Genomic DNA, 18,405 nt, shown 5'->3' with positions numbered 1-18,405 from the left:
TCTTCTCTCTTTAATTAATGCGGAGCACCGAATGCATGCTCTAAGTCCCACTGTGCTCCTGATTTACCCCAGCAAAAGCAACAAATATCACACGTACACATTTTTCAACCAGCAAGGTTCATCCATTGTTGCGGAAACTAATTCAATATATAAGGATGGAAAGGTTTGTAAGGCTATAAATTTCCACCTAATTTCCCCGATATGTGTTTCCTCAAAATTGTCTCTAAATCAAATCTCCTATCATGAAACAGATTGCCTAATTGTTTCACAAACATGCTGTAGGATAATATAAATGATTATGATCATAATACACATGTAAATTCAATCAATTAGATAATACCCAAATACATTAAACACATATATCAATAAATAAAGTAGTAAAAAGGAAAAGGTGAAGAATGATCTGGCCTGTGATATTAAGACAAACATGTTGTCACTGTCCTAAAGCCATAGACGCCTCTCTACGTGCCGGTTATAATAGATAAAAGTGTTTAGGGTTTGAATTGTATGTTTATTCTTCTCTCTAGGAGGTAAATATATAGTTGTACAATATCCCACATAACAGGAAATAAGAATCCCAATTATACAAGGAATAAATTATAGGATTACATTCCTAAACTAAATGGTTGACTCACGCCAACACTCTCCCTCAAGTTGGTGCATAAATATCTCCTAAGCCCAACTTGTCAAGTGAGTCTTGAAACACCCTTGCTGAAACCGCATGAGTTAACACATCTACTAATTGTTCTTTAGACCTCACGTATGGAATATCAATCAATTTGACATCTAACTTCTCTTTGATGAAGTGTCTATCTACCTCCACATGCTTTGTACGATCACGTTGAACAGGATTATTAGCTATTTCTCTCACAGCTTAATTGTCGCAGTATAATAACATAGCTCCCTGAGGCTTGAACCCAATCTTAGTGAGAAGAATCCTGAGCCATAACAATTCACAAATTCCATGTGCTATCCCTCTGTACTCTGCCTCGGCCGTGGATCTAGCCACTACATATTGCTTTTTGTTTCTCCAAGTTACCAGATTTCCTGCTACGAATGTGAAGTAGCCTGTTGTGGAGCGACGATCAGTAATGTTTCCCGCCCAATCAGCATCAGTATACCCCTTTACCTCCATATGTCTATGTTTCCTGAAGATCAGTCCTCTACCCGGTGCACCTTTTAGATAACTCAGTATACGCATCACTGTTACCATGTGATCCTCATTAGGAGCATGCATGGACTGACTTACAACACCAACTGCATACGCAATATCCGGACATGTAAGTGATAGGTAAATCAACCGTCCTACCAATCTCTGATATCTTTCTTTATTGGTAGGAACTTGATCCTGGTATTTTGCCAGGTGTTGATTCTGCACAATGGGAGTTTCAACTGGTTTACAAGCCAACATTTCAGTTTCAGAGAAAAGATCAAGAACATACTTTCGTTGAGACAAGTAAATACCATCACGAGAATGAGCAGCTTTAATGCCCAAGAAGTATTTCAAGCCTCCTAGATCCTGAAGGAAAATTTGTGAAAAACATGTTCATTTAAGCAACATCAATAGCATGCAATTAACAATTAAAGGCGGAATCATGCTTGTATGCACTTAAAACAAAACATTTACCCATGAAATTCAAAGCCTAGTAGATAGGTGAACCAAGACTCAACTCAAAACAAAGTGAGTTGAGAAATCAATACCTTTGTAGATTCCTCTTTGCATAAGCAAAGGCTAATCACCCAAAGAGAGGGCCTTCATTCCTTGCATCTTGGATCCATGGATTTGGATGGATGAAAAGGTTTCTCCAAGTTCCCAAAATTGAGAACCTCTAAGTCTCCACACCAAGGTATATTGTAGAAGAAATGAGTGACCTAGAGGAAGTAAGATTGCTAGCTATTCCCCTCTAGATTGGCCAAAATTTTTGAGAGAAAGGAGAGCTTGTGTTCTCATCCTTTCCCCAAAAATAACCCTTAGTAAATTTTAGGCTATAAAGTCATTTATATAGTCCCTTCAAATAAGTGACCTAATGGACCAAAAGCCCTATTCTTTTACACATGGCTAGCCTATAGGTTTATTGGGCTTTCAAGCCCTTTGTTTTATTCAAGTTGTCATACAACTTGAGTTAATGGGCTTGACATTCAAATCCCATTGGACCTTGCGGCCCAAAACTAACCCGAGGTCTTTTAACGAACTTATTCGTTTGATTAATAATCATATTAATTAATCCTTGCCATAAATAATTAAACCATTTAATTATTCTTACTCATCTCCGTTGAATCTTCAATCTCTACCTTACACGGTGTACGATCCATTAGGTTCCTTTTAGCGAGGCAGTGGGCGATTCAAACTCTTTCAAATCGATTGTGAATTGAAACTTACTTTCAATTCTCCCGTTAGTGATAATACACTTTTAGGGCTTCCACAAACCATGAGTGACACCTAGCAGCATATCATGGTTACCCAAGCTAATCAGAAGAGGTGGAGAACCTATTCAGTTTAGGATTACAAATGCAATACGGTCTTTCTCTAATACAATACTCTTGACCACATTGTTTGGTTTGATAGTTTATTCATGTCTACTATCCAATGTGAATCTTGTACTTATATGATTACCTTGAATGTGATCTGGAACGCATTCCAACATCTCATTCATACTCTGGCCAGAGATTCTAAATCATATCATAGAGTATTCTCCCTCAAACAGTTTGAAGGTTAGAGATCCCTTGTTGCGCATTCACTTGCCTCCATGGCTAAGTGGCTTAACCCCAACGATGCCGTGGACACCCTGATAGAGTGACGTTGACATAATCAAAGATTAAGGACCTAACCACAAGACAACTGTGATGCCTCAGGTCAAAAGACTAATTTGCATTATCCCAACCATGAGTTCTCATGTGACATGAATATGAGAACTCTTCGTTGATCGTGTTCAGTGAACTCATTCTCTATTAAGCACCTACGTACTTGTCTTGATGTCACACACACCAATGACTCGAGACTAGTCACTCTCCCTGAGAGAAGACATAGCACGTACTGATCTTAACGGACTGTCAATGCCCAATTGACAATCCTATGATCAGGAACGTTTAGGATGTGTCAACGAAAGAATGGTCTCATGAATCTAACTTCTTTAGATCGCATTCTTCCAATCACATATTCCTTGGACTTATCGTTTAAGCATATAACATTTATATGAGACGGCTCAAACAATAATCTTTGCCCTTTAAACTACATTAGTTTGAAATGTCCGTAAAGTATCATCATATGATTGGTTTTAGGGCACATTTCCAACAATCTCCCACTTGCACTAGAGCCAATCAGCTTAGTCATCATTGATGATACCTCTTCTGTAATTCATTTCATAAATGGCTGAGTAGTAGGCCTAAACAATGGATATCTATATGTTATCCATAGAAGCAACCTTGAGAATAACGACGTCACCATTATACATGATTCTCAATCATGTGGTTCAGTCTCTCATTTGAGTTCGGACCTTGATGAGACCTTGATTCCCTGGCTTGAGCTATCGCCCCATTAGTGTCATACACTTTCTGGTTGGAACCGAATGAAGAGTTCATGAATGAACTTTCCCATCCAAACAACAATGTTGTAAGCTTCTATATGGCAATATATTTTGCATACATGATGGAACACATTAAAGTCATTTACTTTTAACGTTTCCACCCAAATATCTCTTTAGTCATAATAAAGAGATATCTCTTTAGTCATGATAAAGAGATATCTCTTTATCACTTCATTCATAATGAAGAGATATTCTATGATGGATTAGATTCATAATCTAATACATTTACGCTTCCATTACGTTACTCTAATTCTTCCTCATTCTTGAGGAATCCATCCTTAGTATTTCTTAAAGACCTAAGGATTCACTTGACAGTTGTCATGGTTCTGACCCTGGGCTTGCATTGATATCATCTTGTACCGTTCTAGGTACGACTTATATCAATGTTTTCATACAATATGAAATACATAAATCACTTTTCTGCGTATGCATAAAGGATTCTATTTACGCATTATTTCTTTGGGAGTCAAAGGGTACATTCCCTTTGAGAAGAACAACTTCCTAGTCTCACTAGAATTGTCATTCTAATTGAAGTTTATCATCATATGAGAAACTTCCTAGCATCTCTTGTCTATTTTAGGGATTGATATAATCCAATTATATCTTGAAATCTATCATTATAGATTTCCATCCCATGTATATAGACTATGTCTCCCATATACATTCTATCATTATAGAATGTTTAAAGTCATAACTTTAACGATGAAGAATTCCTTTCATTTTCAAAATTAATATATATCATGTATATATATATATTCTAATTTAGGAATATGATCAACTCCCACTAATCTTTTGTAAACCTAGTAAACAAAAGATTCATTTACATCTTTATGAGAAATCAAACAATTGATCTTTTCTCATAAGACGCTTATGGTTCCCACTAGCTTGCTAAGATCCATGATGGATGGATCTCTACAACTAACATGTCTTAGAAGTATATATCATATATATATATGGGTAATTGATAATGTCCAACGAACTAAATCTTATTTATGTTCATTCTCTTCCTAATGGAGAAATTCATTATCTTATGATGCTACTTTCCTTGATATTTTTCAAGGAAATTAATCTAAAGTGTTACTCTTTCCTTGGATCAAATCTAAGGAGGTAAATACTTTAGACGTCTTACTCATCTACTTACATTTCTTGAATTCTTTGAAACCTTTTGCAAAGTATTCGGACTTATGTTTATTCAAAATAAACTATAGTCCAACCGAGAGTGATCTTCGGTGAATGTCATACAACATGAGTAGTATTATGTTGTGGACAAGTGCCACTAACATCTAAGTGAATTAACCTCAACAACTTTGTGATTCTTTCTTCTTTCCAAAAGAATAAAGATTCGAACATTTCGCCTCTATGCAATTTTTAACAAGAAGGTCTTGAATCCGGATCTAACGATCCAAAGCATCCATCTATGACCAACTCGTAACTTATGTTTTAGAGGTATCACAACTCAGTTGGGATTAGTCACTACCTTGCAACCTTTTGGGTTTTAAGCATCATCGTATTCTAAACAGTTAAACTACCACATCATCTCTACTATAGAGACAACCAATTAAATTACAATAATCTAATTATTGATTAATAAAGAACAATGTTTTTGTCAAACAAAACATTTATCTATCTCTACTATAGTGACGGATTTAAGTTCCTTAAAATTGGAATGTAAAGACAATCTTTAGTATTTTCCAATTTCTTTGGTAGTTCATATGAGGAAGTAAGTACAATCCGCTTTCGCAGAGATCTATATTTTATTCACTTTCCGAATGTGAAGTACTTTCTCTTCTCTCATTTAATCTTCTACTTCTTATTAGCACACTTTTACAACAATTGTAAAATATAGTTACTAATATGGAATCAAGCATTCAAGTAGAAGAACCAACTGTTTTGAACTATTTCAAGAACATATTACAACACCTTCGAAAGGTGTGTTCTTGACACTTGCAAGACATTTCTTGCAAATACCCCTTCCAATGTCCATCCTTTCATAAAGAAAGTTTGTTCCCTCGGAGTTATTTTGCCTTCTTCATTTGACTTCCCTTTTGATTACAATAGTCATGGTCCCTAAACTCCCACTATCTCTCTTGAAACTTATTTCAAATGTGTTATACACATCAAACGATTTGGAGAGCGTGCGGTTATTGTTCACTATATAGTTTACAATAAACTTAGTGAACCATTAGGATAGGGACACAAAGGTGAAGTCCTTGCCTAGTTTCCATCTCGTTAAGTGGTTTTACACTTCAACACTCAATGATTCAAAATCATCATAAATCCATATAAATGGACTATTTTTGTCAACCAACCATTATGTTCTAAACATAATAACAAACTCTCAAGAGTTGTTCAAGGCAACTCTCATTTCTTCATACAACAATTTGTAAGTGAAGAATCATGGCACATAAAGTGTCCATGCCCTTGTGCTTACTTCTCAAGTTCCTTGTTCGTGTAACAAAGAGACAAGCACTAGAGTTTGCATTGTCCTCTTCATGGTAGACTTATCTAACATGTTCTTCTATTGATACATTATCAATAGGAAGATTGTGAGGACGAGACTACATAGGTACTTTTACAATCCATTCAAGACAATCTATGGGATTGTGGTACCAAGTTCGGAAACTAAAGCGTTCGGTTTTTCTTTGTCAAGTTTTGGATAGCGTTTGCAAATATATTGGTAAACAAATACATAACGAATATAAATTGATTGATTTTAAGCCATTTGATTCGGGTCTTTAAATCAAATAGCACCACCCACTATTTTTGGCAAATTCCATATCCCTCATCGGAATTCGAGAGTTTTGGAGGAAACTCTTAGTAGGGTATGGGAGGCTCACCATTACCAAGCCCACCTCACGATTATACGATGTTGGTTAGCAAAAATAATGATGAGAGAATAACGCTTTACTCATTTACAACTCTTGTAATTACCCATCTAGTTTGGCCTCTAGAGAATGAATGCCTCAGAATTATATCATGTTGGCACCATTGCACTTAGTTAAGTTATTCCCACCATGCTTAGTTTATGTAGAGGTTCAAGCACAACCTCAGAATTATATCATGTTGGCCATACTCGTTGTCTACACTCACCTCATCATATGCGTATAGACTCCTCCTGAATGTAAGCATGCACTTTGTACTCCCCCATTATAGGGTGAAGCCGGTGTACAAGTCACAAACGATTGGAGCCTACCACGGTGGAAGGCCACGAAGAGATATTCAAAGCATCTCTCGCTTATCAACTTAATATTGATTTGGTTGAGGGTTTTTAGGTCTCATCACATATAAACATACATTTTAATCCAATTAAAACATTTTGATCCTATTACAACTATTGGTCCATTTGATTGATTTAGTTGTATATAATACTCCCACTAAGCTTTTAAAACGGTTTTTAAAGCAAGAGTATATGATACTACTAACATAAGGTTTGCATTCATTGATGGACTATATAGTTGCCTTAGGGCCTTAGGATGACTATGAACCTTTGATTCGATTCAACACGAGCCTAGTGTTGAATCTCGGTCTAGGGATGGAGATTGATTTTAGTTACGCGTTTAATCACATTAAGGCGTGTTGTCTTATTGGGCGTTGGACCCAACTACTCCAATTTCATGCATATCGAATAAAACAAGAAAGGAGTACTTCAAAGTAAATAAGAGCTTATGCTCTTTTACAACAATTGATCAAATCAAATTACTTTAAAGTAAAGAAGAGCTTATGCTCTTTTACAACAATTGATCATATCAAATTACAACCAAAATTTAATCTACACATTCCCATGGTTCAAACAAATTTGAAACGGCCTTTCACATAGCTCAATTATCGTAGGCTAAGGTTCATAATCACCCTTTCTTTAATTAATTAACGCTTTAACTAATTAAACTTGAATGCAACATTTTCATTTGGTTTTTGTATCCATAGAATTGATTTAAATGGAGCTAAATGAAATGAAAATCCAATTCTCATTTAAAGAGACAAAACAATTTTGTTCTCTACCTAATTTGGGCCAAAATGCTATGACCTCAACTTGTTTGGGCCATAGTGCAATTAACCTCAACTTTTGGGCTATTTTGCAAAAACTTAAACTTTTGGGGTCACTTTGTAAAAACACAAAAGTCCACTACTTCATGTAATTACAACTAGAACCCAAAATTTTCCACAAAAAATAAAACTTCATTAAAGGAGCAAAACAATTTGTCCTTTTAGTGATTTTGGACCTTTACGTAAAAACGTAAACTTTTGGGTCAAAATGCAAATACACAAAAGTATCAAAACTTTATATAATTGCATGAAAGCCCCACAAGGACCCTAATTGAGTAGGGTGGCTGATTTTGAAGCAAAGTAATAAAAAAAATTTCAAAGTTTTTGTAAGTGGGGTGTGTGTAATGGAATAAATCATTACACACCAACCCACTAAAATTTCTTTAATTTTTCAAAATAAATATCTAATATATTTAAACATAAGAAATATTTCAAAACAAAAACTTTATGAAATAAATCAAAACTTTGAATCAAAACACCAAACCTTTTGTTCTTGGCAAGAACATATCAAGAACAATGAAGAACATTCATGAAAACCCATAAGAGCTCCATGAACATTCTTCACCCAAAAACATCCCAAAACCACTCAAACTTAAGGGAAATAACATACAACCATACTAGGGTACATAGGGGTTCCAAAAGTCACTTTAAAACAATTTTAACAAGTCAAACAAGAACCCAAAATTCCACCCTTTGGATTTGGCCGAATTTCCCAAAAAACATGGCACCAAATTTTAGCTCCAAAATTCATGCTCATATGAACTACATCTACAACATTTGAGATGACAAATTTTCTAACAAAATTTACATTCAAAGAAGCAAGAATAAAGCTTGTAACAATTACAACATTCAAATCACAAACTATGAACTACAAAACCCAAAAGGATTCACCAACTACTAGACTTAGGCTCTTGATACCACTTGAAGGAAAATTTGTGAAAAACATGTTCATTTAAGCAACATCAATAGCATGCAATTAACAATTAAAGGCGGAATCATGCTTGTATGCACTTGAAACAAAACATTTACCCATGAAATTCAAAGCCTAGTAGATAGGTGAACCAAGACTCAACTCAAAACAAAGTGAGTTGAGAAATCAATACCTTTGTAGATTCCTCTTTGCATAAGCAAAGGCTAATCACCCAAAGAGAGGGCCTTCATTCCTTGCATCTTGGATCCATGGATTTGGATGGATGAAAAGGTTTCTCCAAGTTCCCAAAATTGAGAACCTCTAAGTCTCCACACCAAGGTATATTGTAGAAGAAATGAGTGACCTAGAGGAAGTAAGATTGCTAGCTATTCCCCTCTAGATTGGCCAAAATTTTTGAGAGAAAGGAGAGCTTGTGTTCTCATCCTTTCCCCAAAAATAACCCTTAGTAAATTTTAGGCTATAAAGTCATTTATATAGTCCCTTCAAATAAGTGACCTAATGGACCAAAAGCCCTATTCTTTTACACATGGCTAGCCTATAGGTTTATTGGGCTTTCAAGCCCTTTGTTTTATTCAAGTTGTCATACAACTTGAGTTAATGGGCTTGACATTCAAATCCCATTGGACCTTGCGGCCCAAAACTAACCCGAGGTCTTTTAACGAACTTATTCGTTTGATTAATAATCATATTAATTAATCCTTGCCATAAATAATTAAACCATTTAATTATTCTTACTCATCTCCGTTGAATCTTCAATCTCTACCTTACACGGTGTACGATCCATTAGGTTCCTTTTAGCGAGGCAGTGGGCGATTCAAACTCTTTCAAATCGATTGTGAATTGAAACTTACTTTCAATTCTCCCGTTAGTGATAATACACTTTTAGGGCTTCCACAAACCATGAGTGACACCTAGCAGCATATCATGGTTACCCAAGCTAATCAGAAGAGGTGGAGAACCTATTCAGTTTAGGATTACAAATGCAATACGGTCTTTCTCTAATACAATACTCTTGACCACATTGTTTGGTTTGATAGTTTATTCATGTCTACTATCCAATGTGAATCTTGTACTTATATGATTACCTTGAATGTGATCTGGAACGCATTCCAACATCTCATTCATACTCTGGCCAGAGATTCTAAATCATATCATAGAGTATTCTCCCTCAAACAGTTTGAAGGTTAGAGATCCCTTGTTGCGCATTCACTTGCCTCCATGGCTAAGTGGCTTAACCCCAACGATGCCGTGGACACCCTGATAGAGTGACGTTGACATAATCAAAGATTAAGGACCTAACCACAAGACAACTGTGATGCCTCAGGTCAAAAGACTAATTTGCATTATCCCAACCATGAGTTCTCATGTGACATGAATATGAGAACTCTTCGTTGATCGTGTTCAGTGAACTCATTCTCTATTAAGCACCTACGTACTTGTCTTGATGTCACACACACCAATGACTCGAGACTAGTCACTCTCCCTGAGAAAAGACATAGCACGTACTGATCTTAACGGACTGTCAATGCCCAATTGACAATCCTATGATCAGGAACGTTTAGGATGTGTCAACGAAAGAATGGTCTCATGAATCTAACTTCTTTAGATCGCATTCTTCCAATCACATATTCCTTGGACTTATAGTTTAAGCATATAACATTTATATGAGACGGCTCAAACAATAATCTTTGCCCTTTAAACTACATTAGTTTGAAATGTCCGTAAAGTATCATCATATGATTGGTTTTAGGGCACATTTCCAACAGATCCTTCATCTCAAATTCTGATGAAAGATACCCCTGCAACCTTTTTATCTCTTCTATGTCAACACCAATAACTACCATATCATCTACATAGATAATTAATAAAGTTACTTTACCTCCTATGCGTTTGATGAACAGGGTGTGGTCCGCATTTCCTTGTCTATAGCCGTACTTTTTCGTTGCTTCAGTGAACCTTCCAAACCATGCTCTAGGTGATTGTTTGAGTCTATAGAGAGCCTTCCGGAGTTTACATACTTTCCCTGTTTCATTCGATGTTTCATATCCTGGTGGAAGATCCATGTTTACTTCTTCTTCTAGATCTTCATGTAAGGAAGCATTATTCACATCAAACTGTTTCAAAGGCCAGTCCAGGTTAGCTGCTAAAGATAAAAGGACTCAAATAGTATTCATTTTTGTAACCGGAGCAAACGTTTCTTGCTAGTCAACTCCAAATGTCTGTGTGTACCCTTTAGCTACCAATCTTGCCTTGTATCTGTCAATGGACCCATCCACCTTGTGCTTTATGGTGAACACCTATTTACATCCCGATGGTCTCTACCTTTGTGGTAGTGACACTACATTCCACGTTCCGTTTCTTTGTAAGGCTTCCAATTCTACTCCCATGACTTCTACCCAACGGGGGTCTCGCAAAGCCTCTTCCACTTTTGTTGGAATTTTAATCCCAGCCATTTGATTCACCATGGCTTGGTACTTGGGTGATAGTCGATGAGTGGACACATACTGTGCAATTGCATATCTCACTTTTCTTTCTGTAGAAAACCTATTAGGTGGTTTCCCATAGTTTTGCCTAGGAGGTAAAATATAGGAATTTTCAACAATATCTAGAGTATAAGAACGCACCTCTTGGATATCCGCGGGGATATGAGCGTGTACTAGTGGAGGAGAATGAGGGTTATTTTTTGTTTGCACAATCTTAGTATCACTCGCGGACCCATTACTTTCTACTGAATCTATAAATGGTGCAGGCCCATTATTCAACACTGCATGAGCTATCTCTCGGTCAAGATCCACTGGGCTTTGGCTTGTTATGTCATTGGCCACTACCGAGCTATGAATTGCTATGTTGTGGCCTACTATTGGGCTTTGAATTTATGTGTCAAGACCCTCTGGTAAGGCGGGGTCAGGTGGGTTGCTCATAACAATTAAGTCTTCAATCTCGGTCTTGCATGTACTAATAGGACCATGCCAACTGTCTCATTCATGTGGAGCATCAAACCAACTGTAGTATTCGTATTTACTATTTAACTCCCCTTGAAGAGAAAAGTGGGTTTGATCAGAGATAAAAAACATCTCAGTTTCGGAAAACGTGACATCCATGGTGACATAGAAATGCTTAGTAGGTGGATGGTAACATCGATATCCCTTTTGTTGGCTATTAAATCCTAGAAATACACAACGAACAACACATGGATTCCAATTTACTCCGTTGATTTTGGTGAAGATGCACATAAGCCACACATCCAACTATGTGAGGTGATAATTGAAGAAAAGATGGTAAAGTGACATAATCCATCAAGACTTCTATGGGAGTTCGAAAGTTGTGAACTCGAGAGGGCATTCGATTAAGAAGATAAATGAAATACGTAACTGCATCCACCCAATAGGCATGAGGAGCATGAGCCCCAATTAGAAGTGCCCGTGTAGTTTCCAAGATATGTATGTTCTTACGTTCTGCCATACCACCTATTGACCACAAGTCAACCGTCGATCAAAGATCGACTGTATGGTCTACACCTTGTATAACTCGACTCGGAAGATCCGCATATCAGATTTCCAATCCGCAACTCCCAAAGATCCACCATATGCTTCTAGAATAACATATTAAAATTTCATTATGATCCAACGGTCCGATCTCCACCAATTGCCCAAAACCAAGTGGCGGTTAACATTTATTTTACTAACTTACAAATCCAATTCGGGAATATCCGCACGTCGGATTCCTGATCCATAAATTTCTATGATCTTTAAATATTATGTATTATAATGTATCCAAGTTTGGTGACGTTCCAACGGTCGGATCGTTGATTCACATTTTTATCAAGTAACGTATCGTAACGAATTTAGGTTCCAACGATCAACCTACGTCATTCAAATATCAAAACTGAATTCAAGACATTCGACATAGCCTAAAAATAGCATTGGTGGCCCACTGGCCATGCGCCGCCGCACGCGCAGCCCCGACTCGCTGGAAAATCCTACTAATTCTAAAAATCTCAAACTTCACAAAAATGAAGATCTCAGTGAGTAGAGCAACTTTCATACTTGCCATGAAGTCCAAAAATGGATGAAAGATGGTCAATTTTGCCCACAAACCCGACGGTGACTAAAACTTCCCGCTATCGATTCGTCATTTACGGTAGACCAACGGGGTCAAGGTTGGTTGGGATTTGCTCCTGGGATGATGTGCTACAAAGCCCAAGTGGTGGCATCGGCCATCGCTTTGCCATTTTGCCAGAAAATAAAAAGGGTGGCGGGGGCACTGTGAGAATCGTTAACTTTCGTGGCCTCAAACCGCCACATACAAAGGTTAATCAAGGTGGTTCTTGGGTGCATTTTGTAGAGGGGAATGGGTTGTGCACGGAAGCTTTCCCTTTTTTTTTTTTTTTTTTTTTTTTTTTTTTTTTTCCTGATTGGGTCTCAACCTCTCCCTCTAATTCTAATTGGTTCCTTGACCTTATACTTGATTGGTCCTTCCTATTTGTGCCTAAAATCTGATTAGCCACTTTCCCACAAGGTGGGAATTCAAATAATTTATAACTAAACTTTAAATAACCATTTTCAAACGTCCATAACTATACCGTTATAATCCGGACTCGTAAACGGCTTTCGCCTATGCGTTCACACCAACGAGTACTACGAGAATATGTTAAAAGAATAAGTAATACGTCTCACTAGACGATGGTCAACGTAAGTCAAAATCTTTGCCTCTAGGGCATTTTCGTAAATTCACGCTTTTAAAATAAAATAAAAACGTAAAATTTGGAACGGGTTGTCACAATCTACCCACCTTAAGAAAATTTCGTCCTCGAAATTTGGGATCACTAATTATACTTAAAATACTCTGAAAAAAAATATTCGTAAGAAATGTACACGTAAAGAACAAATCAAACTAGAGCGATCGCATAAAAGAGAATGTCATTCCGTCGCGATTGAAGTGCAGTGATTCCTCTTTTATGCCTCTAAGCTCAACTTTCCCTCTTCATCAGTACCATGCCAAAATATAAATTATTCACAGGCGCACTCAGAGCATAACGTACTTCAAAAATAAGTATGTAATATCTTTGGGTCAAGCCCAAACAACAAATAACTAATTAAATAAGTAGATACAAATACTAACATAGAATGATTTACTTGTTTACCTGCTTAACGAACTCAACGAATAAGTTATTAATATTACGGTCTGCAGTCCATAATACCGACAATTCACTGCTCTCTCGATAAGCAGTGAAAATTTCTGAGAGTGCAATATTAGCATCTTGCCCCTCATTGGGAAATACACATACACGCTTTGATCGTGCACATTTGCTACCTTCTTAGGCAACATCGTCAATAACATAAATTTTTTACATCACAATCTCAATCAATCAAATATTTGTTTGCAATATTCTTCTATAAATCACAAGCTGCACATACAATATTTATATTATATTTCAAATGATACCATACTCCTAAACAGGAATGTAACCGTCGTTACCCATAATTCTAACAAAAGTAAGCGTCTATTAAATATGCACTGTGCGTAAAATCTCTATACATCAACTCCAATGATACCATAGTTAACCCAAAATTGTAACCGTGGTTACAAGGGACTAGAATAGAGACAAGGATATACTGCAACCATGCTAATGGTGGAACAAACAAGATGCAACACGTCCACAAAGGTCTAAGTAACTCATTTCAAACTAATCGTTAATCTAGGGGTAGAAATGCAATACTGAACAACTTCTAATACTCAAAACCTTCATAAAGACTTCTAAAGGCTTGGAAGTGAAACATGTAACACGATGAAATATAAATACACCAAGATGATAATCTTGTCGGGTTTTTGTTTGCTGAATTTGTATAGAAGTCTAGGAGCAGTTTTCTCAAAAAGTCATCATCCTCTGGACACAATTAGAAAACTGTAGTTGTCCAGGAAGTTTGAACTCTATATCCTCAATATCTGATGCGAGATTTACTTGACACTCAAATTAAACCCTCGTTTGACAGTTGTAGTAGAATGGATAAGTGAGGGATCGTTCTAGACCGGGGATTAGGAGGGCTTGCTAAAACCTTCTAAATTGACTTAAGAACGTAAAAACAATATAAAACACTAAACTAGACTCAAAGAATGCAAAACTAAAATTTAAAATACTAAAACAAATCAAAAGACTCAAAACTAATTTTGGACGAATTTAAGATTATGGCTTGATTCAAAATACTTTAAAACATAAACTAAACAGATTCTAAGCACTAAAGAACAAGAAAGTAAAGGGGGGGGGGGAAGTTTTGATTTGACGAAAATTGAAATAACAAAACAAGTTAATAAACTAAGCGGAATGTAAATATGAATTTGTGATGGAATGAATGGAATGAAGGCTAGCTAAAGGGTTCTTCTCCACACATGTTATACTTGCATACAAGATTGATTCTCAGTTGGTCTTTCGATAAATTATGAAACTCAACACTCCGGATTAATTAGGTCCGCTTAAATTAACCGTCAAGTTTTCCTTAAGTTAATGAATTGGATGGGTTTGCGCAACGCAATTCACAACATTCTCCAAAAGTCCTTTACGTGAACAGCACAATAAAGGTACAATCAAAGATCATTAAGCATTATGAAAACTATAAGTGTTGACGAGGCATTCGTTACTATGATGAGCATGAAACTCATGCCAAGAATTCATTTAACGCGATTGTTTATAAGCAACCTCCACTACTTGTGAATATAAGTTCATAACGATTAGGTGAAATTCACTTATATTCTAGCGTCATATTTATGCATGAAAATTAAGCGCGCATTCTTAATAAACATTCATAAATAAGTTATCAATCAAACGGTTAAACAAATTGAATCCACAACTTATGAAATTCCAACGAAAGTTAATCAATTCATATTGCAAATATAAACATAGTTTCGAATCACCCCCTAGCTAAAGGGGGTTTAGTTCCTCATAACTTTGAAATCAAAGAAACACCTAAACATTCCAACAACTCAAAACTTGAATTGTATGAACGTTTAAGCACTCTTCTCTTCCATTCCTTATACGTACAAAACAAAGAGAATTAAAATGAAACTTTGAAATCAAAGAAACACCTAAACATTCCAACAACTCAAAACTTGAATTGTATGAACGTTTAGGCACTCTTCTCTTCCTCGTTGTTGTAGCACAAGGTTTAAGGATAGGTTGTGTGATGGTATGAAGTGTTTTTGAGGGATGGGAAGTGGTTGGATAGTGGCTGCAATGGAGGAGAAAAACTGCACAGAAATGAAAGGGGAAGTGTTTGTGTATTGCAATGGAAAATGAGATGCCTTGGTGAATGGAATGAATGGGTATTTATAGGAGGATTAGAGATGTGAATGGATGTTTGTTTAAGGTATTTGGTGGAAGGGAAAAGGTGTGGCTGGTGGGAATTATGGTGCATCAAATGCACGGTTTAGTGGGAAGGGATAATGGGATGAAAGGTAATGGAATGAATATGGTGCAGCGGCTTTTGGAATGGTGGAGATAATGCACAGGTTTTTGTATTGATTTTCTGGTTTATGGCTGAATAAAAAATATATTAGGGTGTTGAAATGCACGGTTTAGTGGGAAGGGATAATGGGATGAAAGGTAATGGAATGAATATGGGATGGTGGCTGATTAATAAACATGGAATAAATGGGAAATAGGGGGGGTCACGGCTGAAATGGAATGGTGGGATTATTGTATTAGGGTTATGGTAGAATGCACGAAAGGGAAAGAATGGAGGAATTAGGGTGAATATTCAATGGGAGGCCACGGCTTAGGTCAATAAAAATTAGGGTGAAAATGGTGTGTGTTTGTATATGTAATTAGGGGTGAATGAATAATAATTTAGGGTGAATGAATGGAAAGCTTGCGGATTTAAGGATTAGGCCCTAAGGCGGCTGATTAAGTGGGCTAAGATTAGGGTTTAGGTGCGGCATAGGCTTAGGGTCCACAAGGAGTTAGGGTTTAAGTCATCTAAAAGCCCAAAGCCAAGAATAGAAACTCACGACAATGGAAACCTCCAAGAATAGAAACTTCCAACTTTAGAAACTTTGGTTGCCAATTCCGACTTCTTTGCTCTTCACTTTCATTTCTTCATTTCTTGAACTCCTTTGACCTTCAACCACGTCCATTCCTCGTGCTCCATTTGCATACACCACATTCCAGCTCAGTTTTGCTCCAAAAGCTCCAAATTGCATCATTTCATGTAATATGTCCTTTAAACCTGAAAACACATGAAAGTAGCTTCAAAGACTACTTTAACGAAGAAAACATAACAAAAATGCATAAGAACTAGCTAACTTAGGCGCATAAATATGCTCCTATCAAATTCCCCCACACTTAGCTTTTGCTAGTCCTCGAGCAAAACAAAACAACTAAAGTAAACAATACGAAACAAAACAAAACAAAACATAACCTAAACCTTCCAACGTTTGCCTCAGGGATTTCCAATGAAACATGACATGTCAGAAATCATTACTCACATAGCTTTTAGTCCTACTTCCCCTTAAGCACATACTTAATCATAGTCACCATTCACTAGTTCGCATTTAATCAATTAAAACACATTTTGAATGTAGTAACATGCCTTAGAGAACTCCCTCAATTCCTCACTAGTTATGCACTTAATTTTCACTCAGATTTTCTGACTACACACCCTACACTAGTTATATGTGAGAAGATTGATGTAAACATGAAAGACTAGTACTCACATATGTTATAACAAAGAATCACAATTTCTGGAGTAATTAAACGTGTTTAGATATGATCTCATGAATGGGATGCTACTACTTAGATGCGAGAACCAGTGACACCATACGCTCATACCAAATTCAAACTCCACAATTGAAATGCACAACACTCAAGATAGAAGTCAAGGGTTGTAACGGGGCTTGGGGTGTTGGCTAACAAGGGAAGGTAAGGATAAACAAACGTTCTTTAAGCAATAATAAGTAAAGTAATGAAATTAAGACCTAGAATTCCCTTAGTATGCAGAAATCAATTTTTAAACAAATAGGGGAGATTCAAACAACTCTTAGGGCCTAATTCATTGTTTTGGCCCCTTTCTTTAACAACCAATACTTTTCAACTATTTTCAACTCTTTTTCCACTTTTTTTTTTCTTTTTTTTTTTCTCTTTTTTTGTTTTGTTTTGTTTTTTTTTTTTTTTTTTTTTTTTTTTTTTTTTTTTTTTTCACCGTGCCTATGGCACAAAAACTCACATGAATAATCCTTCCCCCACACTTATTTTCTGCCACACATTAATCAAAGGGAATTCATTCATGCTTACTATGCTTCAAGAACAAGGGTAAGGATGGTCCTAATCTAGGCTAGGCGAGGATAATATGGGTTAACAAAGAAAGTAGGCTACACAAGGCTCAACGGGGTTAAATCCTACAAAACAAATGAAAAGGGAAATATGACAATTTGGCTATGGTGTTCACTACACAACTTCATCTTGAATACGTGTTATGCAAATCAATGACATGCTTTGAATGAAATGGGCATGAGTTCTAGCATTTGGAACTAAGTGATGAAACGCCTTCTAAGTAGTAACCAAGCAAAGAATAATGAGATCATGCAACGACTTTTAGAAAACATTAATGCACAGATGTTAACTCTCCAAATAACGTTTAGGCTCAAGTCTCACAGGGATGTAGCGTTTGTTTGAGTTCCTTCCTTCAAGCATGTTACAAAAACTGATTTTTATCATTTGTGATTACATGTGAATTCGTAAACTATAACTACAACCAAGCATAAACCAAAGAGTATATCAAACGTCCATCCATGTTTATAACTTTCTTTAACCATCATGCAATTAAAAACCAAATCCTCATCATTGTGTTGGAAGGT

This window comes from the organism of the source record quoted next, unplaced genomic scaffold, assembly GCF_019419815.1.
Source record: "Pyrus x bretschneideri cultivar Hongxiangsu unplaced genomic scaffold, Pyrus_bretschneideri_v1 Contig92, whole genome shotgun sequence".
Taxonomy (NCBI): Eukaryota; Viridiplantae; Streptophyta; class Magnoliopsida; order Rosales; family Rosaceae; genus Pyrus; species Pyrus x bretschneideri.
Note: the sequence above shows the minus strand (reverse complement) of the source record.